The 23,591-nt window shown below is 41.9% G+C and overlaps 1 protein-coding gene across 1 annotated transcript in view; it reads right to left on the bottom strand.

Moving 5' to 3' along the window:
• The window catches only part of olf186-M (Ki-ras-induced actin-interacting protein-IP3R-interacting domain olf186-M), a 146,536-nt gene that overhangs the window by 70,647 nt on the left and 52,298 nt on the right, over positions 1 to 23,591 (bottom strand). The gene's annotated exons all lie outside the window — the stretch shown is intronic.

Genomic DNA, 23,591 nt, shown 5'->3' with positions numbered 1-23,591 from the left:
AGCGGCTCCGGAGAGAAAGTGGAACATTCGAGGAGAACGGACGGACAGAGAACCCCCTCTCTCCCTATCTCCGAGCGGAAGACACCAGTAAACAAACGCACCACGAATCGTCGTCTCTGCTGCTCCGCCGGCGTTTAGGACTCCCATCTACCGCGAGGATGGGTTGTGGCGCACGTCGGCTCATTCAAATTCGTCGCTGAATCTATTATTGTCCAAAAAAGCTACCCATGGTGAACAAATGAGCTCCGCCCTCTTTTTGCTACTGGGTGTCCGTTCCATCTCCTTATACAGGTGTAATCGAAGTTTCTGGCACTGAAGCAGTCGTCCAGTTTTGTAAGGAATAGGTCAACGTCCTATAAAGACCGGAGGGGTATCTGATGCATGCAGATCCCTAAACCTGATGCGTTACGAACCTAGGGTCAACTTGGCCGTCATCGCCATAGCTGATCCAATAAAATATGCTATTTTTGCGATGTTTCATATTTAACTCTAAAATTGTTAGCCCGACGTATTTATAAAGCAATTGTGACAACCTTAAAATCTGTCAAGATTAATACTTTAATCGATTTAATAATACGTATTAAACATGATGCCACTATTATTCTCAGAGCTCTACAGATCCCTTCCTGATTCTACAGAATCTTGGACCAACGTTTACAGCGTTACGTGGCCTTATAAGGGTTAGTTAAGAGAATATCGGTAGAAAAAGGCAGGGACGTAAACCCGAGAGTAGATTAGGGCATGGGAGCACGTGGTCCAGCAAGGGTACCTCCGGTTAGTACCACTGCCAATCATTTTCCCCTCCCTCCACTAATCCCAGCCGCTCATCCACGTCCATTTCCCCGCCACTACGTACACCTTCTGTGCCATGAGCTTTGATGCATTTTCTTCATACATTTCCCGAACCGAAAAGGTGGCCCGAAAGCGAACCTCTCGCGCTTCTTCCCCGCCCACGGCATGAGTCATTTCGCGTGCCGAAGGCCCGGGGACGTCCCGAGAAGGCAGCGGATTTTTATGTGGTATTCCGGTTCCAACTCCAATTAAAAAAACTCCACGCGGACAGCATGACGACAGACCTTTCCAACTGATGCCATATTGGCATGTGGGCCTCTTGATGTCTTTATTAGTCAAGTCCGCTGGTTGTTTCTCCATTCATCCCCCTGTCCAGTATATATGTGTATGGGAAATACCCAAAAAAGTTGGATGTTTTCTTTCCGTAAGAGTATATGAATAGTTTTAAGAGCATCCTCTATCAATATCAATATTAGCCGATCTTTCGTCTGAATCGGTTAACCTCATCACCCAGCTAAATATATTGATTGCTGCCTGGGAATGTTTTAGTCCGCACTATAGACGAACCTCTTCACTGTATATAAAAATTCAAGTGGCCTCAGCATTTTCACACTCCCAAAAACAGCCCCTTTTTTACATACAAGAGTAGACTTAATTTGGAGTTTTAGACGTGAAACGCTCGCACTCCCTTATTTTTTTCAGGGTACTCAGCAACTACATCGACCATAGCAGTGATCAACACTTGGTTTTCAGATAAGGAGTGCGTCTTTACGACAGGAAAATAACCTATAACATGCCTCGAAAACTTTCATAGAAACGTCCATGCCAAAATCACCTATGATTTCGAACCTCCCACCATCTAAAATATTTAATATCTCGGTAAACACTCAACATATATTAACTATCAGATACACTTATAATAGCTCTAACAATTCTCAACTATATACAGAAAAAAAATTAGTTATCAATTAATAAAACATATTAAAAATATTTGATAAAATTTTATCTTATCAGTTCGCGATACGAGTGTGCATAGTCTAACTGCTGACCCTGACCGAAAGCGAGAATACCAACCAAAACGGGAGAATAATGCAAAGAAGATTTTGCCCTCTCTCATAGACAGGGCGGAACATTCTAAAACCCGCAGCGAAGTATTACGGGAGAGTCAAACATTCAATTTGTCATAGTGGTCTTTTATGTCGAACTTGTGGTTCGATTGTAACTGAAAGCCCCTTTCATTTTCATCATTTAGGCAGTTATGTTGCGTTCCATGCAGATTGCAGAATAAACTCTAGTTTTAAAGAGGTGAAAATAAAATACTGACACTCAACCAAACGTTTCAAAGACGCAAGACGATTCTCTTGAGCGTAAAACAGTGCTTACGCAGATAATATATTTTAATAAAACGAGTCACTGCATGTAAAAATGAACAATTACGACGATGCGAGTGTGAAATTTACATGATTATGTACGGGTAGGTAATGTACCGTAATATTTGAATACGTGTAGCAATATAAATTAACACACAATTTTGATTAAATTATTTAAAACAATGATTAAAAAACAAGCATTTAATCAGCAACAAACAATCAATCTAGCGAAGTGTCGTGCGAATTGATATTCTTCACGGAAAAATAGAATCTAAGGATTGGGTTTTTAGAATTTTTCACAAACTTCTTGACGCCTCCCCCATGAAATAGTAAATGGCATCGCACGGAATTGGGAATCGCGGAATTGGGCTGCGATCCGGAATTTAAGTGCCGCTCCGAAGCTCGAATACCAAACGAGGGGAGGAGATAAGCACATCCACCATCGCAAGCAACGGGTGAAAATAAAGAGACGAAAATTGGTTCGGAAGGAAGTGACAACTCCGCTTTCGACACAATTCCCAGGAAATCAACGCAGGAAATCTACGCCTCATCCAAGCCAACGAATGTTCCACCGCCGCAGCCGGCGTTGTCTAGTGGAAAAGCGAATACGAAACGCATTTAAAGAAGAAAAAAAGATTAGCGAGACGTGGGCGGATTGTTGGTTTTCCCTGTCGCGGGGAAATGACGCGCCTTCGATTATTTTTATGCAGTTCCTGCGGGGGCGGGTCCCGCTCGAAGTCCGGGTCGACATTCACACCCCCGCGCGGGCTCAATGTTTCTTTTTCCCCAATGACTGACGGGGAGAGAGGGAGTCTTTTGGGAGACTCCCACGGGCTACGCGCCTTCATCCTGCGCTGTGACGAGCATTCAATTCCATTCCATTTCAAATTACTACACCCCCCCCACTCAAGTTCACAAACGTGCATCGACAACTCATCAAAACAGAACATTTTTTCCAAATGCAAAATGTGACTAATATTTCATTGATGCCAACAAAAAAATAAATTAGACTTGTTTTAAAAAATAATGCCATGAGTTCTAATTACATATCGGATGCTTCATCGTAGAGTGAGTGTAAATTACATGCATTGCTTCGTGTTATCTCCTGAAAACGTTCACTTTTCCATATTTTCCCAAAATATTTTAAACGCCTAAAATTAAACTCCTGATGAATTCCCTTTACTTCCTTATAGCAAACTTCCGCTAAAACTATTAAATCATACAGGAAACGAATAGAACAAACGTTGAAACGGTTAAAATATTTGGGTGTCACGATAACTAAGGATATAAAACCATAAACACAGTAATCAACCCGAAGGTCGGTTTAATAGGTGATGGTAGAGATCACCCAGTACTAAGCCCTATACGGCGTGTGACATTCACACATCAGGGTAGGGGGGGGCCAGTTCCTTTACCTGTGCCGGTTATGGTTTCCCAGGAAGACCCGAACCAGGTACCCGAAAAATCAATTTAATTGGGTAGAACTGCAGGTGCCCAGAGTGCCTTGCCCGGGAATCGAACCCGGGACCCACCGGTCAGCAGTCCAACCCTCTACCCACTGGACTACCGCGACCAACAACTAAGGATATGTCATGTGGAAAATAGAGTCGTGAAATTTCCGAAATAGCAAACAAAAAGTTAGAATTCATTATAAGGATTCTTGGGAAATGTAATGAGAGGGTTAAAGAGAGCTTGGTTATTTTACATTAGTTAGGCCCCACTTTGAGTATTCTGCGGGTGTATGGGACCCAATGAGGCAGACTTAGTTTTGGAACTAGACCGAGCGCAACGTAGAGAGCCGCTAGGTTTGTGAAAATTTGCTTTGAACAAGGTAGCAGTGTCACGACACTATTGGAAGAACTAGGATGGGAACCACTAGTTGACCGTATGTTGATAAACAGGTTAAATTTACTGCATAAATTTGAGACAGGTTACTTTTCTGAGGATGTTGAGGACATATTACAGGCTCCGACTCACTGTGGTACATCAGATTACTAACGTCAAATCAGGGAGATAGTATAGATTGGAAAGATTTAAAATTTCGATTTTTCCTCGTACCATTAGAGATCAAAATACATATGACCGCAGGGAGTAGGAGATATTTAATATTGGTGGTGTGTATATTTTGACGATATCCTTCATGCGTTTCAAATGAGCCCATCTTTACAACATTGTTCCCACATGATTTGAATATATCCTGTTATTGAATATTCTTGCATGTGAGTAACTTCTTCCGTGTATTAACTTTCTCTCTGAGCATGATCAAACTGATATTGTGTGGAGGTGTCATGATTGTGATTGTGCATGCGTGTCTGGTGACCTAACAACCCCCACCACATACCTTTGCGGCGGCTTGTGGGGTAATATGTATATGTAGAACACACTTCCAACAATATTTTCTTTACAAACAGAATGTTTTTAAATGATCAACGTGTTTTTTTGGGATTTCCAAAACGATAATTCCCCTTGAAATCCTGATTTTTTTATTTAAACAAGCTGAAGAATGAATCAACAACCATAAACTGAGTTTCAACTTGCTCACCAAAAACACGTAATTATATTCAACTGTGTCAATCATCGAGGTCAATAGGACATTTGTGTAATATATTTCAATTAAAATGCAAATCAAACCATAAAAAAATATCTACAGTGATCTCGGTCAAAATACAGCACTACTTGAAATACTATATATCACTACCGTAAAAGGCAGGAAATGAGCCAATATGGGAACGATTTTTTTTTAAGTTCAAACACCACACGAGGATACTGAGTCGTTGATAAATGTTATACTGAACAGACGGTGAACTACTCAAAATAAAATAAGAAAAGCTGTCCTTATAATCATAAGATATTCGGTAATTTAAAAATAAAAATATTCCAATTAATATTCATAAGGAGAATCGCCAGGATATCTTTAAAGGAAGAAGCAAAGAAAGGAAAACTTCGAAGAATAAGGAATGTTGGAGACAATATAATAGGAACAATTGAAAAATGTTTCACTGGGCAGGACCACTAGGGACAAATAGATGAGGATGGGCAGATGTCATTCGAGTGTGTGCAATTGGACTTCTGCAGAAAAGAGAAAGCGCGGCAGACAAGCAAGGAACTGGAAACCGGAAGTTGATGCAGCCATGGAGGAACGAGGCTGGCAATAAAATGACTAGTTCGACAGAGAGATGAGATTGAGAAGCGATAACCGGCGCATGCCTTTGAAACCTCGAGGGCAGATGAAGTCAAGCTACACACGTGTACCTAACTAACTCAATTTGACGATCATATCTTAACAAATATCAACATCCACCAAATTAGGGGATGTGCCATACAATTACTACGCATTCCGAAGTCATATATAGCTCATGCATTATTTTACTTTCGACACTTGAGTGAACGAAAAATAGTTGGTAACTTCACTTAAGTCAGGTCACCTTAAGCATTTCCCTCACGTTTAAAAATGTTGCCATACATCATTTCGGGCACTTACATACCTCGCGAATTTCCTTCCGTCAAATTTCGCACCTCACTCGGCCGGGGGAGAGGAAAGATATTCAACCGGCATGCACAAAATCACCACGACGAATCGCCGTCGACCTCCCAAGGCACGCCGGCGAAGCAGCGGACACTCCCCCGAGGCGGGAAGGAAGTGCGAGAAGAAGAGGAGCGAGGCCGCGGTCGACGGGCAAACACAAACACGGTGCAAATACATCGGGGATGTGCACTTACGCAGGCGACCCATCACCACTTTAAAACGCCGACCGCCGCGCCAGACGTGACCCTCATTCAAGTCGGGGCGCTATTCCATCCCCCCCCCAACCTCTCCCCCCCCTCTCCCCGCACGAAAACTGCGCCCGAGAGATAAGAACCTTCCGCGGAGAATGGTGTTTGTTGAGGGAAGGGAAGGGGTATTTGTCGAGGGAGAAGCGAGAGTAATATGCTCCGTTCGCTATCGCTAGGGAGAAGACACAATCAGAGTGGGAGGAGGTTTAGGGAGCGGGGAAGGCGAGGGGAAGGAAAAAAACACAATTTCACCGTCGGTAGTTTGTGCGCGGGTCAGTAATCGCAAATGTGTGTGGGTGGGGAGGCCGGATACCGCAACGAGCTCGTAAAACGGCGCATAGAAGATGAATGGACTCCCGTCCAAACGGGAAAGTAGGCAAGCAGGCAGGCTGGCTGGCTACGAGGGCGGGGGATGAGGCATGTATATATCTATGTACTGTGCATAGTAACTATGGAAACCCCGCCGTCGTTGGGGGGTTTACATAGAAAGTTCCCCAATGCAGGCGAGTCATTGTAGAGATGGGGTTTCTACCCGCTTTCGACAGTCGCCGGCATAATGTGTGCCCCAGGGCAGTGCAGGCGAGCCTTTTCATCAATCCCTCGTCCACCTAACCTTATAAAAAGTCTCGACACACGCTGGGGTGCCTCGCTCCGATACCATTCGCGCACAGGCTTGACCTGTTGGGCAACGAGCCCTCCTCCCACTGACCCAATGCCCCCCTCAACCCCTTTGGGCATGGATATAGCGCTGCTCCATTGTTCCGAGACCTGGCCTTTCATTGGAGAATTTTCGATCGATAGTTCAGACGATGAAACGGCACCCATTGTTGACATTTCGTGACTCCATTATTGCGAAACCTGAGGTTTGATTAAGGAAGCTATGGCCTCAAGTCGAATTAAAGCCTCCCCCTCCCCCACAGATACATTGAAAACATCACTCTATCGGCAACTGTTGATAATGCCCATGATGAAAAGAGTAATTAGTTTTTTTTGCAAATTAATTTGAATTTCGTCAAGGAGTTCGGATACACGGTAAAATCATCCTCATTCACAGCTTAACGCCGAATCCAAACACATTTGTGGAAAACTAATGAGTTTTTTTTCATCATGAACATCATATGTAATATGGCTAACCGGTAGTATCATAAACATACTAATTTTTGGTAATGATGAATCTATTAACATTTAACACACAATGAAAATAGCTACATTACACTTCCGAGTCTTAAGCAGTAACGCCTGACGGATGATGAATTCGTATATTTTGCAGTCGCATTCCAACCGCAAATTAACTGCCATCTCATCTACATATCCTCGTCTTCATTTTTAGTCATTTGAGGCGAGGTAACTAAAAAGTTGCATATATAAATAAATGCAACTATATATAATATACGTTAAAGCTTTACTACGGGAATTGGAAATATACAAAATGATAGGATTCTATTAGGTGTCATTGTATAGAAAGTTTTTCTGTTATATTTCTTTGGTATTTTCCTAAACATAAATGAAAATTAGATTACATGAAATTATTAACAGCAATCAAATGAGTCAGCTCTTCTGGTAACAATAAAATTTCAAGGGGTGGGCAAGGTAATAGAGATATAAAATAGGGCCTTTTACCTTAATCAGCCCCTGGCGTGGCCAATCTACAGGAACAATACATTAACGAGGATGGGTGCATCAATCACGTTATGAATTGTATCGCGTAATACCACTTTAACAACCAACCCAGTCATGATAATCGGTGTTACTACTTCAATAGGCCTCCGCCGCTGGGAATGGGCGAATAGTATTCATTTTCCCAATTCTCACGTCAATTTAACAAGTAAATACTTTGAACAGTACGTGGTACAAATCTTTAAAAAAACAACTGAGATGGGATTCAAAAACTGAATAAAATGAATGGTAGTTTCATTCATTTCAAATTAACGAAATTTAAACATTTTAAATTTGTTTATTTTACTTATTCCAACTTAGCATGCATTTAATATCCGTTCATTATTCCCAAAAAAAATTTGTTACCTTTCATCAGTGTAATGCTTTTCAAATTTAAAAAAAATCTAAAATCCGAGTTGATTGAAGAAGTCATTCCACATTTAAACCCTTGAGGAAAAATAAACGTTTGCCACACCTTCACCACAAAAAAACCGAATACAAGTAGAGATTACGTCGGAGATTATCTCATCCACAAAGCAAAAAGTGCTCGATGGTCACGGGTTCTTTCCGCGCAGAAACTTTTCAAGCATTGATGAGAACGGACCGCAACGCGGCATCCAATCAAAACTAACAAAGAGACGAGAGCTAGTTGCTGCCTGCGTGAACGAAGACATAACTCGAAACATCCGGGTCCATGTAAATGATAAAAAGGCACGCGAATCACTATAAGACCCCCACCCTATTAGGTGAAGGGGACGCTCTCTTCCCCATTTACCCTTTATCCCTTCACGTGATTGATGGGCGCTCTCTAAGGACTGCAGAATCAATCTGGATAGAGATACGTCGGAAGCAAACAATAATTTAAAATCAAAAGCAGAATAAATAAATAAATATATATATATATATATATATTGGGTCGTGGTAGTCCGGAGGGTAGAGCGTTGGACTACTGATCCGGGAGGGCCCGGGTTCGATTCCCAAGCAAGCCTCTCTGGGCACCTGCAGCTCCACCCAAGCTATGTGATTTTTCGGGTACAAGATCTTCCTGGGAAACCATAACCGGCACACGAAAAGGAACTGGCCCCCCTAAGTACTGGGTGAACTCTACCATATTACCATCACCTACCAATCCGACCTTCGGTGTGATTACTGTGTTATATATATATATATATATATATATATATATATATATATATATATATATATCATTTTAATTAATATAAAATATTTTTAATGTATAATATTTGGACTAAAATAAATGTATTGCTTCAATTTTCACGAAATATGAATTACGAGACACGCAATATGAGAATTCCACTGTTCTTTGGGCGGAAGCATCTCGTGAATACATTGATAGCGAGCGGACGGGACACCACTCCCCTCTATGCGATGCACATGATCGTTCACCAAGGTCGAAAGTCGGAACGGAAGCATGATAAGGCATGGCAAACACACGGTGGCGACCCCGGATTCCGCGGAGACAAAAGGATAAGGGAGGCGAGATCTACCCGGCGCCGAGGAACGTCCCAACTTTTCCGGCCGAAATCACTTTCGCAGCCTCGGGGGAATCGCTTCTCGCCTCGGGGGAGCACGGAGGGATACTGCCCCTCTCGGGGGAGGGGGGGAAATCGTCGACCCTGGGAAGACGAGGAGATTGGGGAATGCGGAGTCAACGTCGCCCCACAGGTCAAACAAAAAAGAACTTCCACGGAAGATATGAAGAGTCAAGAGTCACGCCACGATGGAGACGGGTTCCTTAAAGCTCTTGTCACCCGTCAGAGATGAAATTCTCACTCTGGTGACGGGTCGATCTCAGTCCTCGATCCGTTTTTCCGAAGAATTTTTGTGATCGCGTGATACGCGGATCGCTCAACTTGCACGACGACAGAAAAAGATTTCAACAACTCCATTTTCCAGGTAAAAATATTGTACCTCTTCATGAAAAAACATCGCAACAAATAACATCTGATTGGAGCTAAAATAGTTTTATACCAAATATATATTCCGCTTCCATTTTTTCTATAAACCATCACTACAGGAACGCTCTCGAAATAAATTATAATTGTACACTTCCATAAAAACCTTAATTCAAGAGTAAACAGATTAAATTAATAAACACATAGATGAAATTAATGAATAAACAGATTGAATAAAAAAAATATATTTAATTAATGGACAAGTAGCAGATTTAATTAATTTTAATAATTAATGCAAATATATATATATATATATATATATATATATATATATATATATATATATATATATATATATAAGAAAACTATAATTACTAAATAGGTAAAAGTAGACAAATTTCGGGAACCATTCGCAGTACCGTCAGATCAATAATTGCGCAGTACGCATAAATGCTTCGAATAACGCAATATGTATCCAAACATAAACTTCACTAAAAATGAGCGGAGGTTGTAGGCATCAAACGTTTAATGGAAAGATGCAACGAGTTAACAATTGTTTAGTAGAACAAAATTTAGATTTCTCAATGAAAATCTAACTAAAGTAAGTGTTGGAAACGAAGTTTTTCTTAGAAAAACATTCCTGCATGCACTCGACTTCTATGCCTACAAAACTTGACAATATCGACGAAAATTTTCGAGACGACAAAAATTTAACGACTGCAGTGGAGGGTTATCTCAAATTTTAAGCTCCGAACCTCGAAATCTGGACTCTTTTGACTAAAAAATTATCCGTTTCCGCCACCCAAGAGCGACCTTGTGAAAGATTTACAGTCTACGATTATTTTATTTTTCAGATATGAGTAAATTTAAGCGAGCGAGGGACGGATGCATGATTTTCTGCATTATTTTACTGCGCGTCCTTCGTTTAATGAACTACATAAAATGCAATGCTTGGCAAATCTCTTGATTTACCTTGGTAATACGGAATTCCAAGAAGAGGAAAAATTCGACGGTGTTTCTCTAAAAAAAAAGAGGACAACGAAACAAAACTTAAGAATACCAAACGATCATCCATACATTCATCTACTACCACCGAAAATGTTCCAGTTCTTCAAGAGAAATACGTTTATTTTGCATTTTCTTATGGGGAAATTCATATTCAACATCAACTTGCTCTTATACAAGTCCAAGGGTAACCTTGGTTGAATTCAATGCTTAATTCACTCCTTACAAACAAGAGAAGAGACCAAAAACCTCAAACTGCCAACTTTTATACAGAAATCGTCTTCATTTCCTCCTATTTACAGCCAACTATCCTGTGCGATATTAATATTCCTTTTTCATTTCCAATATATTCCCTCGTGGAGTTTAAAATGTGCATTTCCTTCCTTCCCTTTTCTCTGGATCCCTGTGAGCGAGAAATCTTCCTCATCTGAGTTATTTTTTGACGGAAACCCACGAATCGTACCTCATTTTTTCCCGAAATATCCCAATTGGAGTAATGAAAGCTTCGCAACGCTGGTCACGACTAACCCTCAGCTCTGTGCTTTGGTTGGATCCTTCAGGGACTCACGTCCTCCTAATCCATTCCCCACTCCTGACTCACGCCCGAGGCGAATCCTAAAACAAGTGCGCCCCACAACGGCGGGGCGAATCAAAAAGATTATTCCCTTCGAGCACTCTGCCGGTGAAAGTTTTAGTAAGGTTGTAAAACAAACAATTTGCGCCTGACCGCCTCCATTGAGAGCGGACGTGGGGATTTATTTTCTAAGGCGGACGAGCGAAAAGGGGGCGTGGGGGGAGGGGAGAGAGAGAGGCAGAGAGGGGAGGGAGGGGGTGGGTTTAGAGGCAAGAAACTGAATTATTAGTTTCGACCGCACTGGAAATGAGAACTTAGCGCGTGGAAGAGTCCTTTGTTTGGAACTGGGAGAAGACAGAGAAGGGCAAACGAGAGACCGGAGAATTCAGAGCACGGGGAAAACCTTCCGGAGAGTTTAATGGAAAAGTTGCGGATGCAAACACAGATTTCACGCTTCGCAGAAACCTCTCCAGTGGATTTTAATTTTGGATGAAATTATAAGAGCCACTGTATCGCTCTAACAATGTTCTCGGGAGCTGCAAACGCTACATCCGCTATGATAATAATTGTAAAAAAAAACTGCCAAGCCAACATTAAACTAGATATCCTTATAGATGAGCTTTACTTGTGATTGACAATATTTTCATGAGCCAAATACATACACCGAGTCAACCGATAGCATGTTATATCCTCTTCAATTTAAATTGAACGATGATTATGCTAGTTAAAAGCTCGTGGTACGATTTTCAAATTAAGCGTGTGTATATTCAGTCATTGAAGACGAATATCAAACGGTATTCAGCTTAAACACGAAAATAGAAAGAAATACAAGAAAAATAAATCCTCAATCCGCTGAAAACGCCACCGATAAATTAATCCTTCGATGGGGTTAATGAACAAGTGACTAGCAAAGGGAAGTTTTAATGAATAATAATATGGTAAACTATAATTACTCAATAAAAGTTGACCGCTCTCGGGATGCATTAGCAGTAACTCCCAGATTATTCACCGAGCAGTGTGAACACTTAAAGCAACTATTAATTTATAAATGTAGCCTTCTATCAACCTAACCATTAGCCGAAATGATTTTTGAAAATACGCAACGGGTGATAATTGTTTTCTAGGCTAAAATTCAGACAGCACAATGAACATTTGGACTACAACACCCTATTGACATATAAAATAGTACCAACAGACGGGTTTAATCAAATGGTGACATAACTAGAGAGAAGCTTAGCACTGTGGGATGCCGCGTTGGGAACGTGGTTTTGTTTCATGGCTCCTATAGACACCACACCCATCCGGAGTACACTTTAAAGCGCCCTTTTTACGAAGGGTGGAAAGGGAAAGAGAGGATAACAGAAAGTTTGTATCACCGGGAAGAAATCCTCTCTCCGCTGCCTCTTGGGAACGAACCATATGGCGCCCGATTCGCACGGGGGCGTGGGTCGAAATGTTCCCGGCGTTCCCCCCCGTCCATCGCCGGGGCGAGAGTACTCCCGCGGCAAGAGCACACCCCTCCCCCCCCCCTCGACGGCCACTCTGCCCGAATACATTCGCACACCCGCAGACACCGAACGCACCTGCTGCTCGACATCTCACGAGCGGGAGGACGGGGGAAAATCTAGCACGGGGTCTGCTTCCACATTTTTCCTCGTTTATTTATTTTTTACGTTTTCATCATTTTTTTCGTCCCACCCACCTCATATTGCATCCGCCCTATTGGGGAAGACACGGGTGAAAAAAAGACATTTTCCCTGGAGAGTGGTCCCGCGCTCATTAGATTTAAATTCACTCAAGTGTCACATAACTTTAATTCAAAAGGCGCCCAAAACCTTTGGTACGAGAAAATGAAAATATTTGCATATAATAATCCTGAGCGGTTTACATTTTTCTTAATTATGCTGCCGTCATTTTTGAAGCAAAAGTTTACATCTGGAGGGAGACACTAGCAGAGATAAACGCAAAGAAGAAATATCAACATGGTGGTCGATACTTTTAGAGATTGGATAAGTATGGACTACGTCCCAACAACATTCGAAGATTACAGGAAAAGTAAGAACTGACATGAATAATTCTTTCATCTATTATTCGAACAAGTTTTAAAGATTTCCAATTATTATCCAATTATATTATTAGGTAAAAACGAAGAGTTTTGCGAAAATGTATGGTATCAATCGGGTCTAACAGGCTGTCCTACAGTTGAAATAACATAGTAAACACAATTCCTCGAGACACAGAGAACCACGACATTCATGCCGCGAAGAGGGATTCGAAACAGCAACCTTCTGTTTCGAAGGCAAAAATATACATAAATATCAGTTTCCGCATCAAAAAACATAGTAACGGGGAAAATTGATCATATGCAAATAGGCTTCGCTAAGTTTGCGAAATATAAATATAAAAAAGTCAAATTTCCTTATCATTGAAATTGCATGTGGACTTAACAAATTAATTAATTCCAAAAACCTCAAACTCTGTTAACCACAGACCACATTATTTCGCTGTTGAACGCAAATTTGTCAAAATTATTTTATTCTTCCGAAATCCAATTTTTACGTCCGGGCTCCTAGCAACCGCATATGCGCCGAGGGGTGCAATGCGGAAAGTCTTCGAATGAGAACTCCACGGGCGACCTTTCAACCTGTACCACCTGACACGAACGGTGCTGCCAAATTCCAAGCCAATGCTCTGCTTACATCTCTCATATATCTCGATATAGCGCGGGCCGTATGAATATTCCGCAAGGAGAAAAGAGGAAGGGCTTGCGGCATTTACGACTGCGATCCGACACGACCACCAAAATTATGATACGTGGTGTTTAAACCGAGAGAGAGAAAATCTTTGGCGTGCAGTTTTACGTTTGTTTTAACAGGGATAATACGTGTCCACAAGTGGTGTGGGTCCACCTGTTGTTGCCTCTCAAGTGAGACTTGAGTACTCTACCTATGAAAGAGGAAGTTATCTCGATGGCTAGCGAGATACGTGTAGTCCATGCCGGATATGCTGGCCAACACTCGTTAGCCTACTGCGCAGGTGGGTCTAGTCCATTTCAGACCACGGAGGAGGTGACACTTATCAGGAGGAAGAACATCCGCGAAAATAAATTCGGGGGAGTGGGTGAATTAAGGGGAGTGAGGCCGATTTCTTCTCCTTGACTCGTGACTGTTTATATCCACTCGTGCCCGCGACATTAACTCCCCTCGGTGGGCGGCTTCATAAACTTGGGCTCGACGGCACCAAAATCTGCACATGACTACCACTAAAGCGAGTCTGACGCAATGTAGCCTTCGTGCCCCCTCACCCTCCCTTCCTGCGTGACGTCATAGGCCAGGTTAACACGAACAGACTATGCTTAGTGTACCTAGATACCACACCTCGGCTTTATTACTCATGCTCTTCACAACGGAGAATGCCTTTATAATCTTTTAATCTCTTAATAGACGATGGAATGTACTGCTTCTTTACTCCCGTCAATTTGAAATAGGATTATTTAATAATTTAAGCAATCTTAGTGATATTAACCCCACGTTTCCGTAATCTGATTTATTCTCTTACGCCGGTAAATGAAGACAGTGGCGGATGGCTTCCATCGTAGCTTACCTTCTCTTCAAAGTTCAATGGAACGGATGGGTCCTTCGAGTGATAATATCTTGTTACTCATAGCCTAAAATCACTTTTTAATTTGATTTTTTATTTTAGTTTGAGGCGTTTTGGAACAAAAGTAAAAAAAATAACTCGCACCGTCTGTTACGGAAAATCCGACTAATATAAAATCCGGAAATTCAGCGCCTGATTGTGTCAGTGCCTCGCGCGTTCAGACTATTTTTAATTATAAATATTTAATTCTATTTACCATATCACTTTTTTTAAATTTACTCTTCACACTTCCCAATTTTTTAGCTACCGCGGTGGACTTGACACCAGGTAACACTCGAGTAGTAGCACGTGTAATCCCAATATGTGGAATAGATATTTTGGAAAAGGGAAAAAAAATTCAACAACATTTTTGGAAGGCCTAGAAGAAGACATGTTTTCGCAACATAATATGAGTCAGCGAAGACGGCCGGAATGGTAGGCAGGCAACTTTTTCATTAGATTGCCCAAGCCACCCGGTTGAGCCCAATGTCCTCTTGGGGCTCAATCAAATCCCATTCAGCAAGCTCTCACAAGGTCGCGGGTAAACAACACAACGCGAAACGCGCCATCATGACTTAAAGGCTCTTTTGATCACGAGCGAGTAAATAAACTGAGCACACCAACTCGGACGTTTCAGTTAGATCCTATTCCGAGTATGCGTGTGTTCTTGTCCCACGAGATGGCCTGCACAGAATTTGGTGCGATATGGACTCAGCCGTCGGATAGCATAAGTGACCAAATTATGACTTACTTATTTTTTGCCTCCCAAAACCGAGAGGTGCTGACTACATAAAAGCATGACTCATTAGAAGTACTAATCAAGAATTGGGAAAATTATAATATAAAATGGGCAAAATGAGAATATTTCCTGATATGCAATGTATATATGTACTTCCACGAGAAGGAAACAACTCGGCACTAGCTAGGCGTATGAATAGTTCTAGGGAAGAATCTTGAACCCTTAAGTACAATGACTAATTACGGAGCTCTTACATGCAATTAAGGAAGCAAGCGGACTATGCCTTTGTAACGCAAAGAGATTCAACGTCATTCATTGCCCAATTAATTCAAACCTTAAAATTATTACTACCACCTATGAGTGTGTGTGCTCGCGTGCGTAATATATATAAATATATATAAATATATATATATATATAAATATATATATATATATTTATACATATATATATATATATATATATTTTTTTTTTAAAGGTAATCTACCGGTTAAGGTAGGTTTTTGGATGGACACAACTACCAAACAAACATTTTATTACTCCCAACAAAACACAAAATCCATCATCCTACTCTATATCAGGTCCCTCTTCATCTCTGAGTACTTCCTTCCTCCTTTCATCCCGTCCAACATCCCTATCCTGTTCCTCCCCTTTCCTCGTTTGCCGCACATTCTCCCCTCTATCACAGTCTTCAACATCCCACTGCCGGTCAGTAACCCCTTCATCCACTTTTCCTGCCTCCTTAGGATTTCTCCCAACAAACCCCTCTCTTCGCCCACCATACCAAGTACTTCATTTGTTTTCTTCTCTGTCCATTTCACCTTCTCCATTCTTCTCCACCACATTCCAAAAGCCTCCAACATACGTCTATCCTCCTGGTTCAATGACCACGTTTCCCCGCCGTACATAGCTACGCTCCATATCAAAGTTTTTACGAGTCTTTTCTTAACATCCTTACTCAACGTCCCCGTCATCAACTCCCTCCTCCTTGTGAAAGCCTCTTTGCCTAGCGCAATTCTTCCCCTTACGTCCCTACTACTTTGACCGTGTTGGTCCAAAACACTACCGAGATACGTAAACTGTTCTACCTGCTCTAGTTTTTGCCCTCCTATTTTAATGTTAAGCTTAGCCTTTTTCTATCTAGAAAATCGCATAACCTTTGTTTTATTAATATTGATTCTCATCCCATACCTGTCGCACTGAATTTCCAATTCACTCAGCAATGCTTGCAGCCCCTATATATATATATATATATATATATATATATATATATATATATATATATATATATATATATATATATATATATATATATATATATAACGCACACGCGCACATTTATAATACATACATATACATAAATAAATACATATATATAATATATTTATTTATATATTCCTATATACACACATATAACTTAAAATTTTAACTTACATTTTATTATACATACATTAGTAATCAAGCAACAATTTCCCACCCGAAATGACCTTTTAGCCAACCAGTTTCATTAGTCAATGCTGTTTTCGCATTCGGCCATCGCGCAATTGACTGCACGGATAACAGGAGCACTGAAGGGTAGCGAGAGCACACTAAAGCAGGCTCAAAATTTCACGAAAAAGAATGAGGAAACGAAATGAAATTTCAATTTGAGAGCAAGGGAGTCCCATCGATTGATCCGAGTATTCGTGTGGCGGAGGGCGAGACGGGATTGCGGGAAGAGGCAGTTTGATAGAATACGTATTTCCGACCGAATTCTTTCTGATCCCAACGCAAACTCAGGGAGGGAGAGGGACGCGAGAGATTCGCCTTGGGTTTTTCGGCGGAAAGGTGAGAGGGAGGGGCATGTTACGGCTCGGGTGATTCATCCGTGAAGATGATCTCCGTGCCTCACTCACGGTCGGAAAACAAAACGCTCCACCGGCGAGGAGGAGGAAAAGAAGGTTTATGGAGTGGGTTTTGGCCAGACAGGGCGGGGAGTGGGAGAGAAATGGGGGGAGTGGGTGAAAAAAGACAAAGGGCTGTCGCCTTTCATTTTCACGCGGCGCGTTCTCTTCATTCGGCTCACGACGCAAGGGAGAGAGAGAGAGAGAGACCTTGGGGAAGAGTATAGATTTGAGTCCTCGACAGGAAACGGGCGGCGGAAGGAAGACCTGAAAGGGGAGATCCAGGGGATAAGAGGAGGAAAAACAAAAGGAGTAGTGACCAGGCGAGGCGTACGCGCAACGATGAATTACGAATCCATGATCTCGATGACCGATAAATTTGAAACACACGCTAAGTTTTTCAATCGATTGACGCCATTCGATTTCGATCCTCTCTCATTACGATTCATTTCGATGTGATCAAATTTCGAATCGACAGTGATGGGGTCCGACGGAATGCCAAACCGAATCCATTCACCTCAATGACCCCCGTTTAAAATCCAAAATTGCGATCAGATTTCGATTCTCTCTGCTAAACGATTCCATTACGATTGAATCGAATTCCGAACCTCCGGCGAAAGAAATGGTGCCATTTGTGAAGTTTCATTTTATAGTCTTTCTCATTGAAACAATAACGTAATTTTTATGTCAAACATAATTAAAATTCGTGCAGAGCAAAATCCAGAAATTCCACAAATTAATACACATTTTCCACTTCGAAGACCATGGCTTCACCACTGGTCGTGGAAAATACATATTAATAGGGGGAATTATAGGGTTTTTATTTATCTGCATGATGGAAAGGTTCCAAAAAGAAACGGCTCAAACAATTTCATGTTTCAATTAAAAATGTCTGTTTCTTATTTAATTGACGCAACTGACAATGCAAATGAAATAATTGAGATGCACGAGGTAATTTATATACTTACTAAGACTTTCCTAAGGCAAGCTCGGATACCATCAGTAAACAAACGGCGATTGCGCGTCCTTAAGGTCATAGGTCACCTCGAGTATAAAGCACACATGCCGATTCAATTCCGCAAGATTTAGTTCAGTTAAAGTATGCAATCCGAGTCTATCCCTACCTGCGATCGATTTTTAGAAAGACGACGTTTCGAGCTATTCGTTTCACTCGATGCGCCTTCAATCCATTTACGAATATCTCACCTCCAGCGCGTGAATGTTTGTGCGGGTTCCTTTTCCTTTTATTCACAGAAAGAGAAGAAAAAAAGGGTGTCGGAATCAGCGGCCGTATGAGCCTGTTAAGGAGGGGGGAGGGGGGGGGGTGCGCTGCCTTTATCCGCATCCCTCCCTGAACCAACCCGAGCCAACCTCGTTCACTCCGCTGCTCCGGGACAAGGCCGCAGGGGGGGCGAGATGTCGTGGGCGGTGAGGACATGGCCGCCCCACGAAGGGGGAAGTTGAGACCCCCCTCCCCTTCTGCTCTCACCTCACCTCCACCCCTTTCTGCTTCACGCTCGACGCGAAGGGGTTCTCGGTCCCGTGAAAACACACTCCACCGGGAAGAAAAGGGGATGGAATGGAGGAGATGAAGGGAGAGAGACAGAAAGAAAGAGACGGGGGGGCACTCAAACGAGATATCCATTCCAAGGAGGGGTGGGACGGCCCACAGACGCTCGGAAGAATGACTCCAACATCGCATTCTCCTTCGTCTCGAGTTCTCCGGTGTTGAGTCCATTTCGTACACGCACGAGTCGTTCGGCCAACGGTTGGCTATCTCATCTGTGAGATACCCAGCAAGTCACCCGCACGGTGTGGGGCAGGGGGTGTAACTACGCCAGGTATGCTTAGTAAGCAAAGAACAAGCAGTCACGTAACGTGCCCGAAAGACTGGTGCTAGCAAGAAACTTCAATCGTATTAGACAATGAACAAATACTATATGTCCGTCAAATTCGCGGAGAAATTATCAGCGTTACATAAGACATTATACAAAACATATATCAATCATCGCCATTCCTAAAACAATTACAATAATAAATTCTTCTTTGGTCAACAAACCATAAACTTGTTTCCGGTTGTAGTTTTCTCCATTCCGTCCGATCTTGCGCTAGTCTCCTTCACGCCAATTAGGGTTGGCAGCCCATATCTCCTCTACAACTCTTTCAACGCATTCCTTTCTAGGTCTGTCTCTCGCTCAAGTGCCCTTGGTTGCGCCCTCCAGGATTACTGCTAACAGTTCCTCGTGTTTCTAGATGTGTGTGACCTATCCAAGAGTCTCGCATATTTCTCCATGCGTGCCCCACACGACAATTCTTCAGTTCTCCGAAGCACCACTACACTGGTTGCTCTTCCCACCCACAATATATTAAATGAGGTTGTATCGTGTCAGTACCGGTGAAAGTGTCACTTGAGCTTATGTATTAGCGACGAGTGATAAATTAATGTCACACCAATTCATATGCAGTTCGTAAACAGAAATGATGTGAATATTTAAAAAAAATGTTGAGATTCTTATGGATTTTTTGAATCTTGCTCTTAAAATTTGGACTAATACTAAGATGCATATTTTTTAAACAACGCGAATTACGCTGTTCTTCTCTCGCAAACTGAGTAATCTCATTTTTACAGGTAAGTGCTATTATTATGTAAATGATATTACTACTCTAATATAATTGCATTCACATGTTATCAGTTTGTCGTATATTTCTGCCTGATTAATCCATAATTCTTCTGGGAGGTTCACAGCCACAAGAGCATGCATAAAATCTTGATTCCCGAGGTCACTTGATAAGAAACCAAACATGGTAAAACCTTGGCTTATCATCGCCATTGGATAGAGTGAAAATGAAATGCTATCAAACTGACAAATACCTGACATCTCGATGATACCTCCTTAACATTCTCCGGTAGCAGCACCTCTCAAAGGCCTCTATTCTCTTCTTCCACGCGAGCCAAGATTTCATGTCTCACTTTCGTAAAAAAACATATCCTTCTGTTGGTATATTAAGCAATAATGAAACCATTATCGACTGCGCAATAAAGGAGGAAATGAAAAATATCGAACCCTTCGAGAATCTCATCGATGGGACAGGTCCCACCACGCAGTCATCGAGCCCATCCCTTCGAAAGACTTTTTCTCGTGGGAATTAACTCACCTCGCCCTCACGAAGACGTCGTACATTTCCGGAGTTGTCGCGCGGGGGACAAAGCGACGAATAAGATTAATGGGATCCAGGAAGCGGTTTGTCAGTGATGAATGTACTCAATTCTCCCGAAGTAGTCAATTCTGAATCCACCCAAAAAGAATTCTAGTGTTCGGTAACCGATTAGCAATTTTTTTACAGTCCCTTATTTCATTCACAAATAAATGCCTACACATTTTTTTCCGTAAAAGAAAAACGTAGGCAACCCACCTGCGTGCGTTTTCGCAGGTTTACTTACCGAAAAACTGCAGCTGGAATTAAGGAACCTAAGATACGCCCACCTGCCCAACGATGTCTCAATTCCTTGGAAAATCCTTCCATATTATACGACCAATACCTATGTCTATTTGCTCGATAATTCCACTCCAAAATTCAATTGAAGGGCAGCGTTTCGATCGGTTAGTAATTTACAAATTTTCAATGCCTTAATCCCATAAGGTGTGAACACGAGACAAAATCAAATCAATACAAAAAATAATGACTTTAATCTGAGAAGCGTCTAACCAAATTCGTTGCATAAGTTGAATTAGTAGTACTTACTAAGGGAGGCGACCGACAGCTAAAGTCAATTGCGCCAGCACTTTCTAAATTTACGCCTAAGTCGAACTTTTCGTCACATTACATATGACTTCCGTGAGTTTTTTTAAAAACTACTCCGCGATCGTACAACAGTGAAATGTTTTGCACAATTTCAGTGACATGAGCGGTCAATGACATAAGGCAATCACTGAGATCGCTCTGTCAGAAGGCAGATTTTACAGTAATAGAATAAAAGTTAGTGCAAGCTCGAAAATCTTGTCGACGGATGTCGATCTGTCGGAGACAAGCGTTGAAAACCTAACGGAAAGATTAAGTGCGACGCAAGGAAGGGCACAAAAGAACATGAGAGAAAAAACCCACGTGAAGTATACACAACACAAGTACAAGTATACCTGTACTGCAGAAAAGAGGAACCAGATGGTTTGGGCAAAATTTTAGACAAAAAGGATTACTTAGGGACTTTAAGAAAGGGATTGTACCAAGAAGACGAGGAAATTACGTAAACCGATCAAAGAGGAATTAAGATAAAAGCAAATAAGTATTAGTGATGGATAGAAGTTAACGGAGGCCTGCAGTAAACTATTCTTATGATTGAAACAGCAAAATACATATACTCACTTCGATACATGGCTCTCGAAACGACTTGACGGTGCCCAGGTGCCTTTAGAGTGTTGATACTCAGAGCAGCAGGTGGCTCCAAGATTTTCTCGCACCTTCAAGAGCGAACTCCTCAAAATTCTCCCTACACCTCGAGGGAGATGCTAAGCTAATGCCCCAGATGCAGCAGCATCCGAAAGCCAACTTAACGCGACGCATTCTGACGTCAATGAATTAACAATGCACGCCTGAGAAAATTTTGTGATTAATGGCCCATATTTTCCACGATCCTCATTCCCATTCTTTCCATCCTTCATTCCCATTCCATTCCAGCACTGAATGTTTAGATGCCAGAGCGTGTCAAAGTAATCTATGCATGCAGAAGCTTCGCAAAAAGTATAACTACATACTCAAGCCCACATATCTTTATAGATCGAGTAACTTAGGTAATTCAGAAAAACTTTTGATCGTTATATTTCTTAAGCGCGGCTAATGCTGGAAAAATTTACGGAAGCGAAAATATGAGCTACCTGGCAAGCACGAATGTTTCCGCCCCGAATCGTTTACACTTGATACTGGCAGGGCAAGGCAGCTGAACTTCTCACGGTGGTGAGGCTGACTTCGATTAAGGGAGGAGAGATATCAATTGCAGTTCAAAAGGTTCAACTTTGCCAATTCGTCAATCAACGACATAACCTTAGCATGTCGCACATGCACCGACTAAGGGCACTTCTGTGGGGAAATGTAACATAGCCTCATTTCGATGGACGACTCCACCGTATTTCCCGCCCTTTCAAATTAAGGGATTTTTATGCGTTGGGGAGGGAGGGAGGGAGGATATTATTCACTCTACGGCGTCCTCACGCGGGTTTTCAAGGGAAAGAGGACAAATGCCTTCGGGCGAAGGCGTGAAACGAAAGCAACGCACATCAGCCTCGTCGAGGCATCTATTGGCCGCCAGAGATTCCGTGTAGGAACTTTCCCTGATGCGGGTGGCCGGCAATTAGCTCAAGGTTTCGATCCGGAATTACGGCAACCCTGAAGATCAACCGTATGGCAAGCACCATCTTTGCAGGGAGAGCTCCGCGGACAGCGAGCGCACCGTTAAATCGAATTAATCCAATGCAACATTCGTGTAAAATTGGTGACACTAATTATTTCCGAGAATTCCGATCTTGAACCCCTTCCGGGCAAAAATGAGGAGGGGCATTAGTGGTACACGATGTGCTGTCGGGCCTTCCTAACGAGCCATTTATTATTACAAATTCATTAAAAACTAATAAACTCTCCAATGAAAGAAATCCGAAAAGCTTCCCAACATAGACGCAAGAGTCGCAGTCCACCCTGAGAAATTGGCATGATTTCTCCAGGGTTCAAAAATGAAAAAAATAGTATTCACCAGCGATATCATCCTGCTTACTTCCGTCATTTTAGTTTTAATCTTAAAAAAAAATCTAGGACCGTGCACGGATTTTCAGAAGAAAAATACGAGAAATGTGGCCAGAAAAGTATTTTTTGGAATAAAAAAAATAAGACTTATTTTAAAAACACAAACTGATCACAATCGAATAACCCGTAATCTAAAGCATCTTCGATTCGTTAAGTCGATTCAGTAGCAATAGTTTTTTTTAGATAGCACGCATGAAACAGCGGAGGTCATGGGCCAGATTAATTAATTAACAGATTATTCATTTAAAACGGGTAAAATTGCCAAAAATTAAGTCAGAAAAGGTAAGTAGTTAAATGCAGATAAACCACGGTGCTAATGTTGGCCTACATTCACGCCAGCATTGTACCCTGCAAGCCATCGCAAAGCTGCGACGCAGGTGATGATTTCACATAAGACAAGCAATAATCAGATTAGTTATTACTGAAATTTGGACTAGCTGAGAATACATGTAATT

This window comes from Hetaerina americana, unplaced genomic scaffold (genome assembly GCF_022747635.1).
Source record: "Hetaerina americana unplaced genomic scaffold, ioHetAmer1.1.p SCAF_7, whole genome shotgun sequence".
NCBI lineage: Eukaryota > Metazoa > Arthropoda > Insecta > Odonata > Calopterygidae > Hetaerina > Hetaerina americana.
This window is presented reverse-complemented; position numbering and strand designations above follow the sequence as displayed.